We start from the raw sequence: 16,311 nt of genomic DNA, 5'->3' as shown, positions 1-16,311 counted from the left end.
ACAGTCTTGTGTTACTAATGGCTGGCAAAACTGAGAGCCGAACGATTTCAAATACCTCACACAGCTTCAAGTTAACTTCAGGCTGATCAGTCAGCCCTGAGGTTAATTATGGAATGAAAATTTTGGTAGAGGTTTAAAATGTACACATACCTTCATGTTGAAAGAGATACTCAAAGTTAAGAATGTTTACAATGTACAAGTAAATACACAGAGACATTTGGGGAAAAAACTGTCTCACTGTTGCTTTAATGCAGTAACAAAAGACACTGTCATACAAAGCAAAGAGGATTGTCAATATTATGCATGTACATCCTGTGTTTACAGCTTCTTTTTTAGAATTCTGCATTTGGTGTTGCATGTAACAGCAATGCTATTAGGAAGGAAGCTTTTTCTGGGTCTATCCCACAGTTTGAATTCTCATAGTTTAAGGTCTGTACTTGTCAGTAATGAACACAGCAAAATGTTGATCTAAGGCACTGCAATGCAGAAGCAGCCATTCATAATTACTTTGATTTCTGTAAGGATGGATCTTCTTTTGTGTCTGTGTCGGCTGACATGGAGATGCCCTGGGAAAAATTCAAGATGAAGACCTTGTCACTCTGGATGAATGCGAGCTCAGAAGCCTACCTGCTAGCATAGGAGTTCCCCCTCAGGACAGAGGGCCTCTAATAGTCTAGACTGGACCTTTTGAATCAATGCCGGGAGTGCTTTGCTGACTACATAATTGCAGTTAGGAAAGAGTTTCCATAATTCACCAAAGTTATCAGGTTTCATATCTACTTTTACTTATGTCGACGGCTCGCAACTGTGATACCAGGCAACTTCCAGGACTCTGCAGTGCCATTAAGTGGCAAGAGAAAAATGCAAAAGCTCAATGAGCCCACCCATGGCAAATGAGCCACAGGTTTCGGATTAAAAGTGTATTTTAGAATGCTGCATTCTGCACAGGTTATCTATGAATTCTATTTTCCATTAATGAAAATTGATACCAAGGTCATAAAGTTGGGACTCCTGAAATCAATTCATAATCATATTGCTTTCCAGAATTTCTAATGCTATACTTTCCTGAGGTAATTTTAAGAAAGGTTTCCTTACCATTTACCCAAATTTCATACACGCACACTCCAAAACAAAAACAAAACAAAACAAAAAAACTGAATGAATATTTTTGTGCTGATACAAACTGTCACAAAGGAAGTAATGATGGGACTTGTCTACATTAACCTGACATACCAGTGAAAATAACCCCATTGTTGATTATTTGAATTAGGCGAGAATTTGGAGAAATTCTTGAAGAGGATGCGAAGGAGACCACAGACATGTGTGGGCTGCCTGTGAAATGCATGCTGCCTTGTAAATTTTCACACCCAACTTTCAAACACAGGAGTGGTACTACCCTAGCAAAACCTAAGTTTCTCCTGGGAGGCGCGTGGCTAGTTCTACTTTTTCCCTTTCCCTAATGTTACAATTGAGGGTTCCTTTGATTACCCATCTCTCAAGGAAGAGAAAGAAAGGAAACTTTGTATCTGCAGAAATGATGAGGTGCAGAGAAACAGGGAGTAAGACTGGGGTCCCATCCCCCTTCTTTCTTTGCGCTAGGGAATCAGCTCTTGAAACTGCTTGCTGTTTCACAAGTAGCTACAATTAACCTAACAATGCCACACACCTGGTCCCTAATCCCTACAACAAAGAGCCAGGCACCAACCATTGCTATTTCTATAAACCAATGGGAATTCCTAACAAGCAACTTCGTGTCAGCCCATTCCTTGCCCGCCTTTTTGTTTTTAAAAGCCTGCCTGTAACAGAGGCCACACAGAGCTCATATCCAAGGTGACCTGGGTCTGAGTCTTCTGGGAAGCTGTGCTCACTTTGGCTCAAGTCAACTCTTGAAATTATATTTTGTGCCTCAGCTGTTATGCCCAGACCGTTTGTTCCCCAAAGAAGACCACCAGAGTCCAGAGTCAAAGCCAAGCGGCAAGGATCTTTACTGCAAGTTCGAACTTGGTCCCTCCATTCCACAGCATACAAGAGGGCCCCCGAACAATGCGAGTGCTTGCTTTTTATAGCCTGATGTAAACAGGATATGTAAAGTTACAGGGGAACAAGGTAATTCTCTCGGTTACAGCATTACAATTGGTTAATATTATACATTTAGCATTTTTTATTGGTTCCCGCTGCGTCCTTATCGGAGATTTCCCAGGTGGTGTTTTTCTGAAGTTTGAAAGAAATATGGAGGAATGTGTTTGTGCTGGGCTCAGGAGGTTGGGAGATACATGGGGAATGTGTCTCATTCCTTTCACAGCTTTGCCTTGGAGTAGACCGGGAATATTAAAATATAATTATACCATAAAGTACTAATTAGTCTTAGTCTTAATTTGTTTGTTTTGCCAAAATAAATTTATCGCTAAAGCGGAAGGGTGGTGGTTGTAGAGGTTTTATTATCTATATTTAACTTACTGCTACGGTCTCAGTTTGCCCATGTGGGTCCCCTGTTTAATCTTTTACCTTCTATCCAGAGTCTGACTAGAATGAAACCCAGGTGGTGGATACAGGGGCTGCTTTGGGCACCATATACGCGTTCATCACCCAGAGTTTTGCTAGCAATTGCAGTCCAGAACCCTTTTCTTTACTATGTGCACCAAAAAGTCAGGCTTGTATAGATGTTTATTGAATTCAATCACTTGTAAAGCATAGTGCTGACATGCGATTCTTAGGCTGTTGGAGAGTTAATATTACTGCTGATGTGCGATTCTTAGGCTATTAGAGAGTTTATATTTTAGTTGATTCTAAAATTGTCACCAAAGTCTAAAATTTACCTTCACAAAGCCCCTAATTAGGATACATTTAAGTATCTATTCAGATCATTTGGCTTTGAATTACAAAAGCAATCCCTGTTATATACAAGAAGATACATTTCTGAAAAAAATAAATTATTATATATATATATATATATATTTTTTTTTTTTTTTTGAGACAGTCTTGCTCTGCTGCCCAGGCTGGAGTGCAGTGCAAGGTCTTGGCTCCCTCCAACCTCTGCTTCCTGGATTTGAGTAATTCTTGTGCCTCAGCCAGTTGAGTAGCTGGGATTATAGGTGCATGCCACCACGCCCAACTAATTTTTGTATTTTTGGTAGAGATGGGGTCTCCCTGTGTTGTCCAGGCTGGTCTGAAACTCCTGAGCTCAAAGTGATCCACCTGCCTGAGCCTCCCAAAGTGCTAGGATTACAGGCTTGAACCATTGTGCCCAGCCTAACAATGTAAATTTTTAATATTCAGATGCTAGTCTTTAACTATACCTGCAGAATGAATTCTAAAAGATTAAAAACCTTAAATAACTCCCCCAAATAGGATATCGGGAGATATTAAAAAAACTTCCATCATTATATTCTGATAAATTTATTATTTGTAAATTTGTGAAAGTGAAAAAGCTATACTATTCAGTGAATTTTATTATATTTACTATTCTCTATTCATAAGAGAAAACAAGAACAGTATCCCTTTTCCTAAAGTTTCTTCCTAAAAAAGGAAGGCAGTCACAGAGAATTTGGAACAGATTAGTGTCATTTGGTATTAGAGGTCTTGAATTTAGCTTCTGATTGTATGGAGTAAGGTAATCTGGCATTGAGTCAAGTTATTATTCATCTCCTTTCAATACTAGGTGTATTAAATAGTATATAAATAAGTATGTCAAGCAAAACCTATTTATTGTCACAGGAAAGTCATTCGGCCAACAGCTTGTCAGAGACCAGAAAATTAACATCTTTCCCAAACACTTTTTTCTTCCTACCCGGTTGATACATTTAAGACAAATGTATAACATTATAACATAGCCTGATGTTATTAAAGGTAAAACTGTGCCTGCTGCATCTGAGGCTTAATAGAAAGTATGAAAATGAATTTCAAATTGTCATATAGCTTTGACACAATTTAAGGCTATCTTTTAACTTTAATTGAATTTTAATCATTTCATGAGGTATATTCATGCCTGTATCTTCATTCCTATACAACAGAGAAATTTAGCCCTCATTGAACTTGTCAAAACCATAGCAAGAAATAAAGGTATCTGGAGAAGTGATTCTTGTCTTCATTTTTCATGTGTTTGGTGGAAAGTGTCCAACTTTCCTGCCCTGTCCTGGGAAGGTGGCAGAAGGAAAGGACTCATCTCAGGCAAACACTGCCAGATCTCTCCTGGAGCAGAACTTTTGGGAAAGTCTCCAAGGTTTTTAGAAAAAAACTAACAGGTTAACTGCTGTCCAATGCTCTTGCCCTACAATTAAATGTACTTGGAGCAGCACAGACACCAACACCAATGCAGAAAGCAATCAGGGATGGTGCAAGAACATCCAAAGATTTTGTCATTCCAACAGTTTGAAAAATTATGGCTTAAAATCACCTAAATGTTAAAGCCTGACACAAACACACACAAACTCCAATCAACATTTAGTTGCGAAATACTGATTGCACGCTGGCAACCGTATCAAAGTAAAAACCCAGTGGTAACACGTAAGATATTGGTATGAGATTTGCTTATTATGATTTTTCTTAGAAGTAGTAGAAATGGTTGAGGATTTGGGATAATCCATCAATACCAATTTATAGAGTCTGGATTTACATAGACATACAGAAAAGCTCATTTACTTATACATACACATACATACATAAAAGAAAAACCTTCAGTTTAGCAGGAATTGAAGTTAATTTCCTATCAGAGAACAATTCTTTTTGTTGGCTCAAAAGCATCATGTACTAACCACTGGCCACTCAAGAACATCAATGATTTCCCTTTTCCTAACCAATTAAATATCAAGTTATTAACCTATGCTGTGGGCTGACCTAAGTCACTTTGGCTTTTCACATTTATTAGTGTTTTGGGGGGTAGAAAATCAGTTTCCAATAGACATCTACCATGACGAGGTGGAATAAAATCAAGTCTCAAACCTAATTGTGCCAAGCACACGTGCACGCACACGCAACCTGTCACACACAATATCTGGCATTATTTGATCAATGATATCACAAATCTTTCTTTTCTTTTAGCCCTCCAACCCTTACCTTGAATATGAGCTTATGTGGAAGAATATTCCAGTTCCAGAAAGGTGGAACATGGCCAGGCGGTCTCAGGCGGTCTCAGGTGACTTCCTCAGTGGACTCAGGTGACAGAAAGGCAGAGTGGAATGGAGCCCTAAGCCACGGCTGTACTCAGAGGAGCAGAGGTTTCCGAGCTTGCTAACCACGCTTGCCTTGTCTGTGCAAGGAGGGCGGTGTTTTACATTTTCCCAAGTCCATTCACATATCCCTAAGGAGACACATTCCACCAATGATAAAATATTTCTAGCTTTCTTTATGTCACATAAGAAGAAATGAGTAGCTCTGATCAAGACGAAAGATAACAGTACTATTTGTAATTACTCTCTTTGGAGGGAGGAATCCTCATTAGCGTCCTTTACCTGCAAAGTAACCACCTGGTGTTCCTGGATGTTTCCTCATACTTCAAATAGTACATAATGCCTCTTGGGGGTAGAATACAGCTAAGATCTTTCTATAACACACAGTCTATGCTGAAGTTTTGTTTTGTTTTGTTTCTAATCAAAGAAAATACAACATATTCAAGGCCCTCCACAATATGGTTTTCTTCACGTTTACTTCCCCCAGCTTCTCCCCTAAATTCTCCCATCAAATAACTCACTCAATTTGAACATCCCCTGTGCCAGTGCTGGTGCTACTTTCTCTATCTGAAAAAACTTTATTTCTCCACATCTCTGTTCAAAATACATAAGTCATCCTTGAAAGCTCATTTTTGAAGCAAATTTTTTAATACCTTTTTTAGTGTACATGTAATAACATTTATGAACATACTTCTATACATTTAATAGCAAATTTGCTGTATATTTGATAATGCATTTCATTAATTATTACATTTGCTACATATCTATTAAACCAAGACTAGGTGCTAAGTAGCAGGACCAATGATGAGATTTTCCCTGGGTCCAGGTAGCCTATGAGTGTGCCAGCAAACCAGGGAGCACGGCGTGACAAGCACTCTGTGGGAAACGTAAGGCACATCTGCAGCTAACACAGCCTGTGGAAGGGGTCTGCTAAGTGTGCCTGGTAGAATCCTTTTCTAAAAAATACAGCTTGAGGTGAGATTAAAGAATAAATAGAAGTTCTATTTTAAAAGGGAAAAGCAAAGAAACATGAGACAGCAAAATCTGACCTTTCAAGAACAGATGGCATGATTTTTTTTTTCATGGTTGCTGCTACATATGCACGCCGTAGTATGAAATTCAAATCATGTATTGTAGACTGTGGCAGTCACTGAAATTGGAAATGCAGGGAATAATTTCAAATAACTGTTTTGGAAAGGTCACTCTACTGCCCTGTGGAAGACGGATTGGAGAAGGCACGGCTGGAGAGACTGCAATGAGAATGACTAATGGTTCACATGAGGAGCGAGGGTGGCTGGAGTAAAGCACTGTCCATGTGGACAGAGAGAGCAGAAATGGGAACGGGTATCGGATCTACTTAAAAGCCTTAGCAGTATGACTGGGAGCAAACATACAAAAGAGTGAAAGAGGTGACAGGTAAGATGGCCGTCCGGCCTGCTCTGCAGGTGACCGGGCCAAAAATCAGAGAAGAAAAGCAGAAGCAGCGTCTCAAAAAGCAGGAGAAGCATCTCACTGTAGAGAGGGGAACACCCTGACCCCACGGTAGAAGCACTGAGTCTGAAGAACAGATGTGACGTCTAAAAGGGTGGGTTTGTATGTAATCCTAGAGTGCAGGAGAGAACACCAGATACAAACATCAGTTTCAGTCATCATTATAAAGCAGTAGGTGAAAGAATGGACAGGAACAAGGGTGCCTGAGTTAGAAAGAAAAGAAGGTCTGGTCCTCAAATCTAGGAAATGCAGCTATTTAAGAGGTGGTTAGGGAAAAATAAATCTATGGAAGAGGCAGGAAGGAGCAGTCAGCAAGAGAAACCAAGGGAATGAGAAGGGAGAAAAGAATCTCCAGACAAAAAGCGGCCACACTGTCAACTTCTCCAAGAGAGTAAGTAAAACAGGAAGAAGGAGGAAAAAGAAAAATAATCCATTGGAATGGTTCCTGGAAACTCAGAGGTGACCGAATGGAACTACGAAGCAGTGGAACAGAACGTAGATATCGTCTCTTGCCCAGTGTTGCCTTTATGCTCTCTCATATCAAGTCATTTTGTTCTTTTCTAATCCCCTCCTCTCTTGCTCCATTTGTGTTGCTTTAAAGGAATACCCAAGGCTGGATAATTTAGAAAGAAAAGAGGTGTGTTTGACTCACAGTTCTGCAGGCTGTACAAGAAGCAAGCACCAGCATGTGCTTCAGGTGAGGCCCTCAGGGAGCTTCCAATCATGAAGGGAGGCAAATGGGAAGCAGGCCTGTCACATGGGCAGAGAGGGAGGAAGAGAAAGAGAAGACGGAGGCCAAACCCTTTAAATGGCCAGCTCCGGTGTAAACTAATAGAGCAAGGACTCATTTCCAAGGGGAGGGCCCCAAGCCGTTCATGAGGCATTCACCCCCCGCCAGCCAACACCGCCCATCAGGCCCCACCTCCAGCATGGAGGATCACATGAGATTTGGAGGGAACAAACACACAAATACTGTGATCTCCTCTATGATGTCATAATGTGGCTAAATTGTGCCACCCTCCACTTCCTATGCTGAGACCCTAACCCTCAGGACAACTGTATTTGGAGACAGGGCCTTTAGTAAATAATGAAGCTAAATGAGGTCATAATGACAGGACACTAATCCATACCATACAACTAGTACCTTTTTTTTTTTTTTTTTAGACGGAATCTCGCTCTGTCACCCAGAATGGAGTGCAGTGGTGTGATCTCAGCTCACTGCAGCCTCCACGTCCGGGGTTTAAGTGATTCTCCTGCCTCAGCCTCCCAAGTAGCTGGGACTACATGTGCTCACCACCACGCCTGGCTAATTTTTAAATTTTTAGTAGAGACGGGATTTCACCATGTTGGTCAGGCTGGTCTTGAAGGCTGGTCTTGAACTCCTGACCTTGTCCACCCGCCTCGTCCTCCCAAAGTGCTGGGATTACATGTGTGAGCCACCGCGACCAGCCCTGGTGCCCTTTTAAGAACAGGAAGAGGGAGAGAGCGATCTTGCTCTAGCAACACACGAGAAGAGGCAACGTGAGTACACAATGAAATGGTGGCTTCCTACAAGGTAGGAGAAGACGCGGAATGCACTGTCCCTCGCTGGCTGGACTCCAGAACTGTGAGAAGTCAACTTCTGTTGTGTAGCTGTCCAGTCTATAGTAGCTGTTATGGCAGCCCAAGGTGACTGGTACACATGGTATCCCCTAAGGCAGCTAGAGCTACCTGTTTTAAAAAAGTCTTTGACTTATTTTGATCTTGTATATAATATTCGAAATAACAAATCTGTAAAAGTCCAGATGGTAAATTCTTCTCTAAAAAGTGTCTTCCTATATATAAAACCCATGAATTTATTTTCTAGGGAAAAAGTGAAGGAAAGTTTCATATCCATGATAGTGCTGCTTGTATATTTTGCATTTCTGTAGAGGAAGAGGAGACTAATATACCGGGAGTGCTGTGATCCCAGGTGTTTCTTGTTTATGAGAACAAGACATTTTACATTCTTCCATTGTAGGTTTCATAACCTCAAGGATACACAGGAATCTGAAATATCAGTGGCTTGGCTGGAAGAGACAGCGATAGCAGTAGGAAGAGACAGCAATGGCTCCATGGACAATTTTGGCAGAGAGAAGAAAACAAGGGTGCCAGTCCAATCTTGATTGTTGCCTGATATAGTCAATAAACTGTCTTTTTGACTCATTGATGGGCTTTGGCTCCTAGAAGCAAACAGAACAAAAACAAAAACAAACAACCTTTTCATGATCAAATTCCAGTGCGTGAACAGTACTCTGGCACCCAGACAGCTTATCCTTTAGGACCAGGAAATAATCAACTGTGTACAGTTTGCAGCGATTCTCCCAAGAGTCATTTTGAGCCTTTGTACCACTTTCTACATGATGCCGCTCTTGTGATGTTATGCCTCTGGGCCAAAATGAGAATATACTACAGTGGTTCTGGACCTGCAGGAGATAAATAATTAATTCCAAACTCAGCCAGCAGCCAGTCCTGCTGACTTTAGTTGACAAAAAGCGACTATTACCCAGACTCCGATGCTGAGTACACAGACTGGGAAAAAGCCCTGGAGTGTCATGGTATTTGCAATATCTGTGAATGACGATCTCCTTTTAATACAGTTTCTTACCTCCGGTTTTCCCCAGTAATATCCTAGTAAATAGGAGCAGCCTGAGAGAATCGGCCATTCTCTTTATTTTTCATTCTTACTATACTATAGCATGATTTATTCTGTTGGTATTATATATTCTTCACTATTCTTAAAATCAGGGGACCTATTTTAGGTATACTAAATGTTCAAATTTGGCAGAAATTTAGAAGCTTCTTCCTTAAAAGCAATTTATATTACAGATATCTGTACTTGGCCTCAGAAATCCCATTGCATTCATGATATAGTTTGGCTCTGTGTCCCCACCCAAATCTCACCTTGAATTGCAGTTCCCATAATCCACCTGTGTCATCGGAGGGACCCAGTGGGATGTAATTGAATCATGGGGGTCATTATCCGCGTGCTGTTCTCATGATAGTGAGTGAGTTCTCATGAGGTCTGATGGTTTTATAAAGGGCTTTTTCTCCTTTTGTTTGACACTTCCCCTTGCTGCCACCATGTGAAGAAGGTTTCCCTTTCTGCCATGATTGTAAGTTTTCTGAGGCCTCCCCAGCCCTGTGGAACTTTGAGTCAATTAAACCTTTTGTCTTTATAAATTACTCCATCTCAGGTATTGTTTCATAGCAGCATGAGAACAATGGACTAAAGCAAATTATAAAACTGATAAAACAAGCAAGTCATTGCAAAATGCCTAGTCCAAGAAGACAAATAAGAATTTCTACTTTAAAACTTCAAAATCAGGTACTTTGATTATTCATTTACAATTTTGTTTTCCTATTTCATAATAAACATGGTAATTTGTATTAAGAAAATATTTCAAAACTAATCTCTCTGTTGAGAGGAACTATCTGTCCCTCATAGATTAGACTACATCTATATATGTCAAGAGCATACGGAAATATATATACTTACATTTTCTCTTTTTTCCAAATTTATAAATTGTGACTGTTCTTTCGTTTTGTGTTTTAGCTTTTATTTTAGACAGAGTGAATACATGTGTAGATTTATTACACAGGAATATTGTGTGATGCTGAAGTTTGTTGTATGGATTCCATCACCTGATAGTGAGCATAGTACCTGAGAGGCAGTTTTTAAACCCACCTCTCCCAAACCTTCTATGAGTCCACAGTGTCTACTGCTTCCAGATTCATGTTCATGTGTGCTCAATGTTTAGCTACGACTTTTAAGTTAGAACATATAGTATTTGGTTTTCTGTTTCTGTGTTAGTTTACTTAGAATGATGGCTTCCAGCTTCATGCATGCTGCTACAAGGACATGACTTAATTTTTTTTATGGCCATGCAGTATTTGTTAGTGTATATGTACTATAGTTTCTTTATCTGAGCTACCATTGATGGACAACTGGGTTGATTCCATTGGCTCTTGTGAATAGCTTGACAATGAACATATGAGTGCACGTGTCTTTTTTTGAATTATTTTCCTTTGGATAATGGAATTACTGGCTCAAATGGTAGTTCTAAGTTATTTGAGAAACCTCCACACTGAGAAATCTCCACATGATGGCTTTCCACAGTGGCTGAGCTGATCTGAATTCCTGTCAACAATGTGTAAGCATTCCCTTTTTCACAGCCTGACCATCTTTTTTCGTCGTTGTTGTTTTTTGGACTTTTTAACAATAATCATTCTGGCTGGTATGAGATGGTATCTCACTGTGGCTTTGATTTAAGGAATTTAAATTATTTTCCTGTTACTTGCTATTGTTGGCCTTGTTGAAGATTAGATGGTTGTTGGAGTGTGGTTTGATTTCTGAAATTTTATTCTACTCCATTGGTCATAATGTGTCTGTTTTTGTACCCATTCCAAGCTCTTTTGCTTAATGTGGCTTTATAATACAGTTTGAAGTTGGGTAGTGTGATTCCTCCAGCCTTATTCTTTTTGCGTAGGATGGCTTTGGCTATTCAGGTTTGTTTTGGAATCTGTATGAATTTTAGAATAGTATTTTTTATTTCTGTGAAGAATGCCATTGGTGGATTGATAAAAATAGTATTGAATCTAAATTGCTTTGGGCAGTATGACCATTTTTATGATATTGATTCTTCCAGTCCATGCACATGAACCATTTTTTCATTTATTTGTCTCTGATTTCTTTCTGCCGTGTTTTGTAATTCTCTTTGTAGAGATTTTTCACCTCCTTTATTAGCTGTATGCCTGGGTATTTCATTTTCCTTGTGGCTACTGCAAGTGGGATTATGCACTTGATTTCATTCTCAGCATGGACCTTGTTGGTGTATAGAAATGCTACTGAGTTTCATATATTGATTTTGTATCCTGAAACTTGGCTAAAGTCATTTATCCTAGGAGCCTTTTGGGAGAGTCTTACGGATTTTCATTGTACAGAATCATATCAGTGAAAAGAGATAGTTTATGTTTTTTCTTATTTGGAGGCCTTTTCCTTTTTTCTCTTGCCTGAATGCTGTGCCTGGGACTTGTACTACTAGGCTGAATAGGAGTGGTGAGAGTGGGCATCCTTTTCTTATTTCAGTTCTCAAAGGGAATAGTTCAAACTTTTGCTCATTCCACATGATGTTGGCTGTGGGACTGTCACGAATGGCTCTTAATATTTTGAGACGTGTTCCTTTGATGCCTAGTCTGTTGAAGATTTTTATCGTAAAGGGATGTTGGCTTTTATCAAAAGATTTTTCTGCATCTATTGAGATGATCCTATGGTTTTTGCTTTTGATTCTGTTTAAGTTGTGAATCACACGTATTTATTTGCTTATGTTGAACCAGCCTTGCATCTCACAGCCTGAGATAAAGCCTACTTGATTGTGGTGAATTAACTTTTCAACGTGCTGCTGGATTCAATTTGCTATTATTTTGTTGGGGATTTTGGCAATGTTCATAAGGGATATTGGTCTGAAGTTTTCTTTTTTCATTGTGTCCCTGCCAGATTTGGGTATCAGGCTGATGCTGGCTTGATAGAATAAGTTAGGGAGAAGCCTCTCCTCCTCAATTTTTTGGAATAGTTTCAGTAGGCTTGGCACCAGTTCCTCTTTGTGTGTCTAGTAGAATTTGGTTGTAAATCCATCTTGTCTAGGGCTTTTTCGGCTGATAGGTTATCACTAATTCAGTTTCAGAAGTTGATACTGGGGTCTATTCAGGGTTTCAAACGCTTCCTGAGTCAATCTTGGGAGATGATGTGTTTCCAGGCAGTTATGCATTTCCTCTAGATTTTCTAATTGTGTGCATAGAGTTGTTCATAGTAGTCTCGGAGACTTTTATACGTCCCCTTTTTAACCTCTATTTTATTCAAAGCAATGATCTTCAATAAACTAAAGACAAAGAATCGGAAAAACTGATTCAAATAATCTAGATGTTTAATGCCTGGAGAATGAATGTAATTCATTTAATATTTACCCAATTATGGTCACTGGTGACATCCTCATTGGCCAGTGACATTGAGGTCCCATGAAGCCCCCTGGCTCTCTGTTCCTTTTTACCCCAGGGATCTGTGCAAAGGCTGTGAATGTCAGGGCTGTGAATGTCATGGGTCCAGCAACCTTTGTTTCACTCGTTGCCATCCCCATTGACAGACCCTTACAATGTGGAGACGGGTCCTTCTAAAGTGTGGGAACTTCATGGGACGTCAGTGTAATGTGGGAACCTCAGTGTCAGTGTTGTGTGGGAACTACACTTTATAAGGACCCATCTCCACATCCTAAGGGTCATCATCCCTTGTCATCCCTTCATCAGTATAGGGGAAAATCTCTACTTTTCTGCTGCATTCAGAGACTCTGTTTTATATCTTCCTTCTCTGTAGTGAGATATAAACCATAGGATCATCTCAGTAGATGCAGAAAAAAGCTTTTGATAAAATCCAACACCCCTTAATGATAAAATCTTCAACAGACGAGGCATCAAAGGAACACACCCCAAAATATTAAGAGCCATTTATGACAATCTCACAGCCAACATCATGCTGAATGTTCTATAGAAGGGAGATTTTCTATCTCTCTTCTCATCGATGGCTTTACACTTTTACATAAAGGGGAAAATAGCATAAACAGCTGTTGTTTCCTGAAGTTTTGATTCAGGGGAGCAAAGATCCCTGAAGCAGGAAAATAGTCAGGGTCTTGCTGCCTAGAAGGCAGAATGGGAAAGACCTGGGAGAGAAAATTCAAAGAGCAGAAAAAAACCCGGCACCTCAAGAAAGCATTCTACCACCATGGTAATTAAGAACCTAGACAAGCCTGGTTCAAATCCTGGCCTTGCCGTTTACATGTTGTCTGACCTTGAACAAGACATTTGACCTTTTTTTCTTTCCAACATCGTATTAAAAATAATATGCATATATAAATACATATGCTAATATACTTGGAGAAAAGTACCCCGGCCTTAAGTGTACAGCTCAGCATATTTTGAGCACAGACATTCAGATAAAAAGGGGGCAAGCACCCAGAAACCCTCCCCTTGTTCTTTCTGGCCATTGCTGCCCCTGCTGAGATGACCCCTCCTGACTCCCAGTAGCTCAGAATAGTTATTCTTCACTCTGGTGGGCCCCATTACTTAAGTCCTTTTTGCTTCCTTTATGAAACAGGGATTATCAAAGTACCTTCATCCTGGTGTTGTTATGACAAGTAAACAAATTAATATTTTTTAAATGTTTAGAATAGCCTATGCATAGTAGGCACTGTGTACTTGTTAAATAAAACACTTATTTTAGAAAAATTAATGGTTTAATATAAGTTGTGTGACCCTAAACCTATGATTTATGGTTAAAAAAACAGATCGACACATGAAGAAGTAAATGACCTACCCCAGATAAATAAAAATTCAGCTTCACAAATGTTTCATTCAATCCTACATAGTGACCTTAGAATAGCATTACACACATTTCTTAGGTTCGTTTCATTGAAATAAAATGTAAACGTATATATATGTCTCCATAGGGGATTGAATATGGTTTCTTTCTGAAACTTATCACTTTGTCCCATTGTGAAAAAGTTACGCATTATATCATGTGTCACTTTAAAGCATCTCTAGATATTGCTCAAATTCATTTATTGAATAAGAAATTTGTATATTGCTCATACACAGGCATTTTTAATTTATAGAATGTAGTCTTAATAGGGCTGCAAGTGTTTGGATTATGTAAGTGTGGTTATTGGAATTAAGAAAAACACCTGTATTAAAGAGAATGTACCTGGAATTGCTGAGGCTGCCATCAGATTAAAGCGGTTTGCTACATTCTAAAAAGGGCATGGGATCAACATTAAGAATCCTGTTTCATTTATCACCGTTTCATGGAATTGATTTTCTGTCCTTAGAAATGAGGACTTTTGTGACTGAGCTGCCGGAAGACAACGTGGCTGGACTCTAAATATTTCTTTTAAAAAAGTGAGGAAAAAGGAGAGCAGGTTTTTTTTTTGTTTTGTTTTGCTTTTTTCCAAGCTTAAAGAACAATGTATACATTAGGACATCATTTCATGCAAACCATATGATCTTTTACTCTCCTTTTTTGCTTATTATTGAATATCTATTATATGATTGCTTTAGTTTTCTGAAAATCTATCTCACAAGAACATTACGTTTCTAGATAATCAGTGACATGGCACAACCAAACACCTCAGAAGATTCAACATCCAACATACCATTTAGAAATGATGCCACAGTGACCGACAACGCTGAACTTCAAAAGTGAGACAGGGAAAGTCATTAATAATCAAACTAAAAAACACATTATGTCAAGTTTAGAAGTAGCCATTATAGAAGGTGATTCTCTGAAGTTTCATTTCTACAAATGAACGGCCAATATTTGTGGACTCTATTGAAAGCCCAAAAAGCAAAGAAAAGTAGTAACATATTTGGCAAACCTCCTATTGTTTTAGTAGATTTGTTTTTATGTTGCTGAGAAGAAATACTTGAAATTTTTCAGGGAGGACAGCTTTGCTGCAAACACTTTGAGGTTATTAGAAGTAGTGAGGATCGCGAGTATGCAGCCTGTGCAGTTGGATGGACCCCTGCTCTCGAAAGAGCCTCACACATGTGATCTGTTGAATTTTCTGCAATTAATTCATCGAGATTTAAATTAAACAAAGACTGATTCATACCTTCGATGGGCCAGGCACTGTACTAGGTATCACCACGGATACAACAGTAAGCACACTAAATATGGTCCCTGCCCTCAGGCACTAAATCAATAGAAAGCAATATAGAAAATTAGACAAAGAAGTAAGCACAATGAGTGTGACAAAGTGTTATGACTATGTGTAGTCTACTATAAGCGACATATCGTGGTTATAAGACTAATGACAGCCATGAGGCCACCTGGACGTCTCACAGTGCCTGCACTATGTATCACTTAGCAATTTAATGTCACCTGGCTTGGGGATTTCCACTTCTGGCCCAGGGATTACCAGAACTCTAGGACAAGAGGACCTAAAACCCTGGTTGTTCTAGAGACAAGGCCACCGCAGCACAGATGCCAATTTCATAAGCCTTGAAACAAAGTTTACCCTTAAAGAATGGCTTAAACTCTCTTTACAAAAGAAACGCCTGGTAGCTGACCTGAATTGAATACGGGTAGAAGAAGGAGGATTGAATACAGGTAGAAGAAGGAGAAGTCCCCCAGATACTGAAAATGGTCTCTGGCTGGAAGTCCCCCTGGTCAGTCAATCATCTGACCCTGGCTGTCTGGCCCATGCCACAGCCGGCTCCCACTAACCCTCTTCTAAGAAAAGTGCTTAAGCATCAGACAGCGTCTGAGGCTCATGTACGACAAGAATCAAGCTGCAGGCGAGAAATCACCCCTGGGGGAAGGCTGATTAACTAGAACCACCCAAGATCCTTGAATGTGACACTAAATATGATTGTATAATAAGAAAAAACGCAATGCACAAACAGCCTGTAGGCATTGGCTAGCAGGGGAGAACAGTAGAGAACAGTTTATGTAAGGCAACAGCTGATGAAAAAGTGAGTGGACATTTAAGCAATGGAGAAGGCAAATATTCACTTCCTAAACCTGCTGTATTAGGAGACGTGGAACTTTGAAAACAGAAAAGTAGAACATTACCCGGAAGGCAACACAGAA

General features: G+C 39.6%; 2 long non-coding RNA genes across 2 annotated transcripts in view; one reads left to right on the top strand and one right to left on the bottom strand.

Annotated features, from left to right (window-relative positions):
• Positions 1 to 216: 216 nt before the first annotated feature.
• LOC103884860 lies at positions 217 to 7,636 on the bottom strand. Its single transcript, XR_647670.4, has 3 exons — positions 7,309 to 7,636; positions 5,053 to 5,296; positions 217 to 566 (listed from the first exon to the last, which is right to left on the bottom strand). It is a non-coding gene; the product is annotated as an uncharacterized LOC103884860 (long non-coding RNA).
• Positions 7,637 to 8,022: 386 nt separating this feature from the next.
• The window catches only part of LOC103884862, a 29,060-nt gene continuing 20,771 nt past the window's right edge, over positions 8,023 to 16,311 (top strand). The window contains exon 1 of the long non-coding RNA XR_002522338.2: positions 8,023 to 8,177. This is a non-coding gene — a long non-coding RNA (uncharacterized LOC103884862). The remainder of the gene's footprint in view (positions 8,178 to 16,311) is intronic.

This window comes from Papio anubis, chromosome 3 (assembly GCF_008728515.1).
Source record: "Papio anubis isolate 15944 chromosome 3, Panubis1.0, whole genome shotgun sequence".
In the NCBI taxonomy this organism is placed as follows: Eukaryota; Metazoa; Chordata; class Mammalia; order Primates; family Cercopithecidae; genus Papio; species Papio anubis.
Note: the sequence above shows the minus strand (reverse complement) of the source record. Positions and strands in the feature narration are given on the sequence as shown.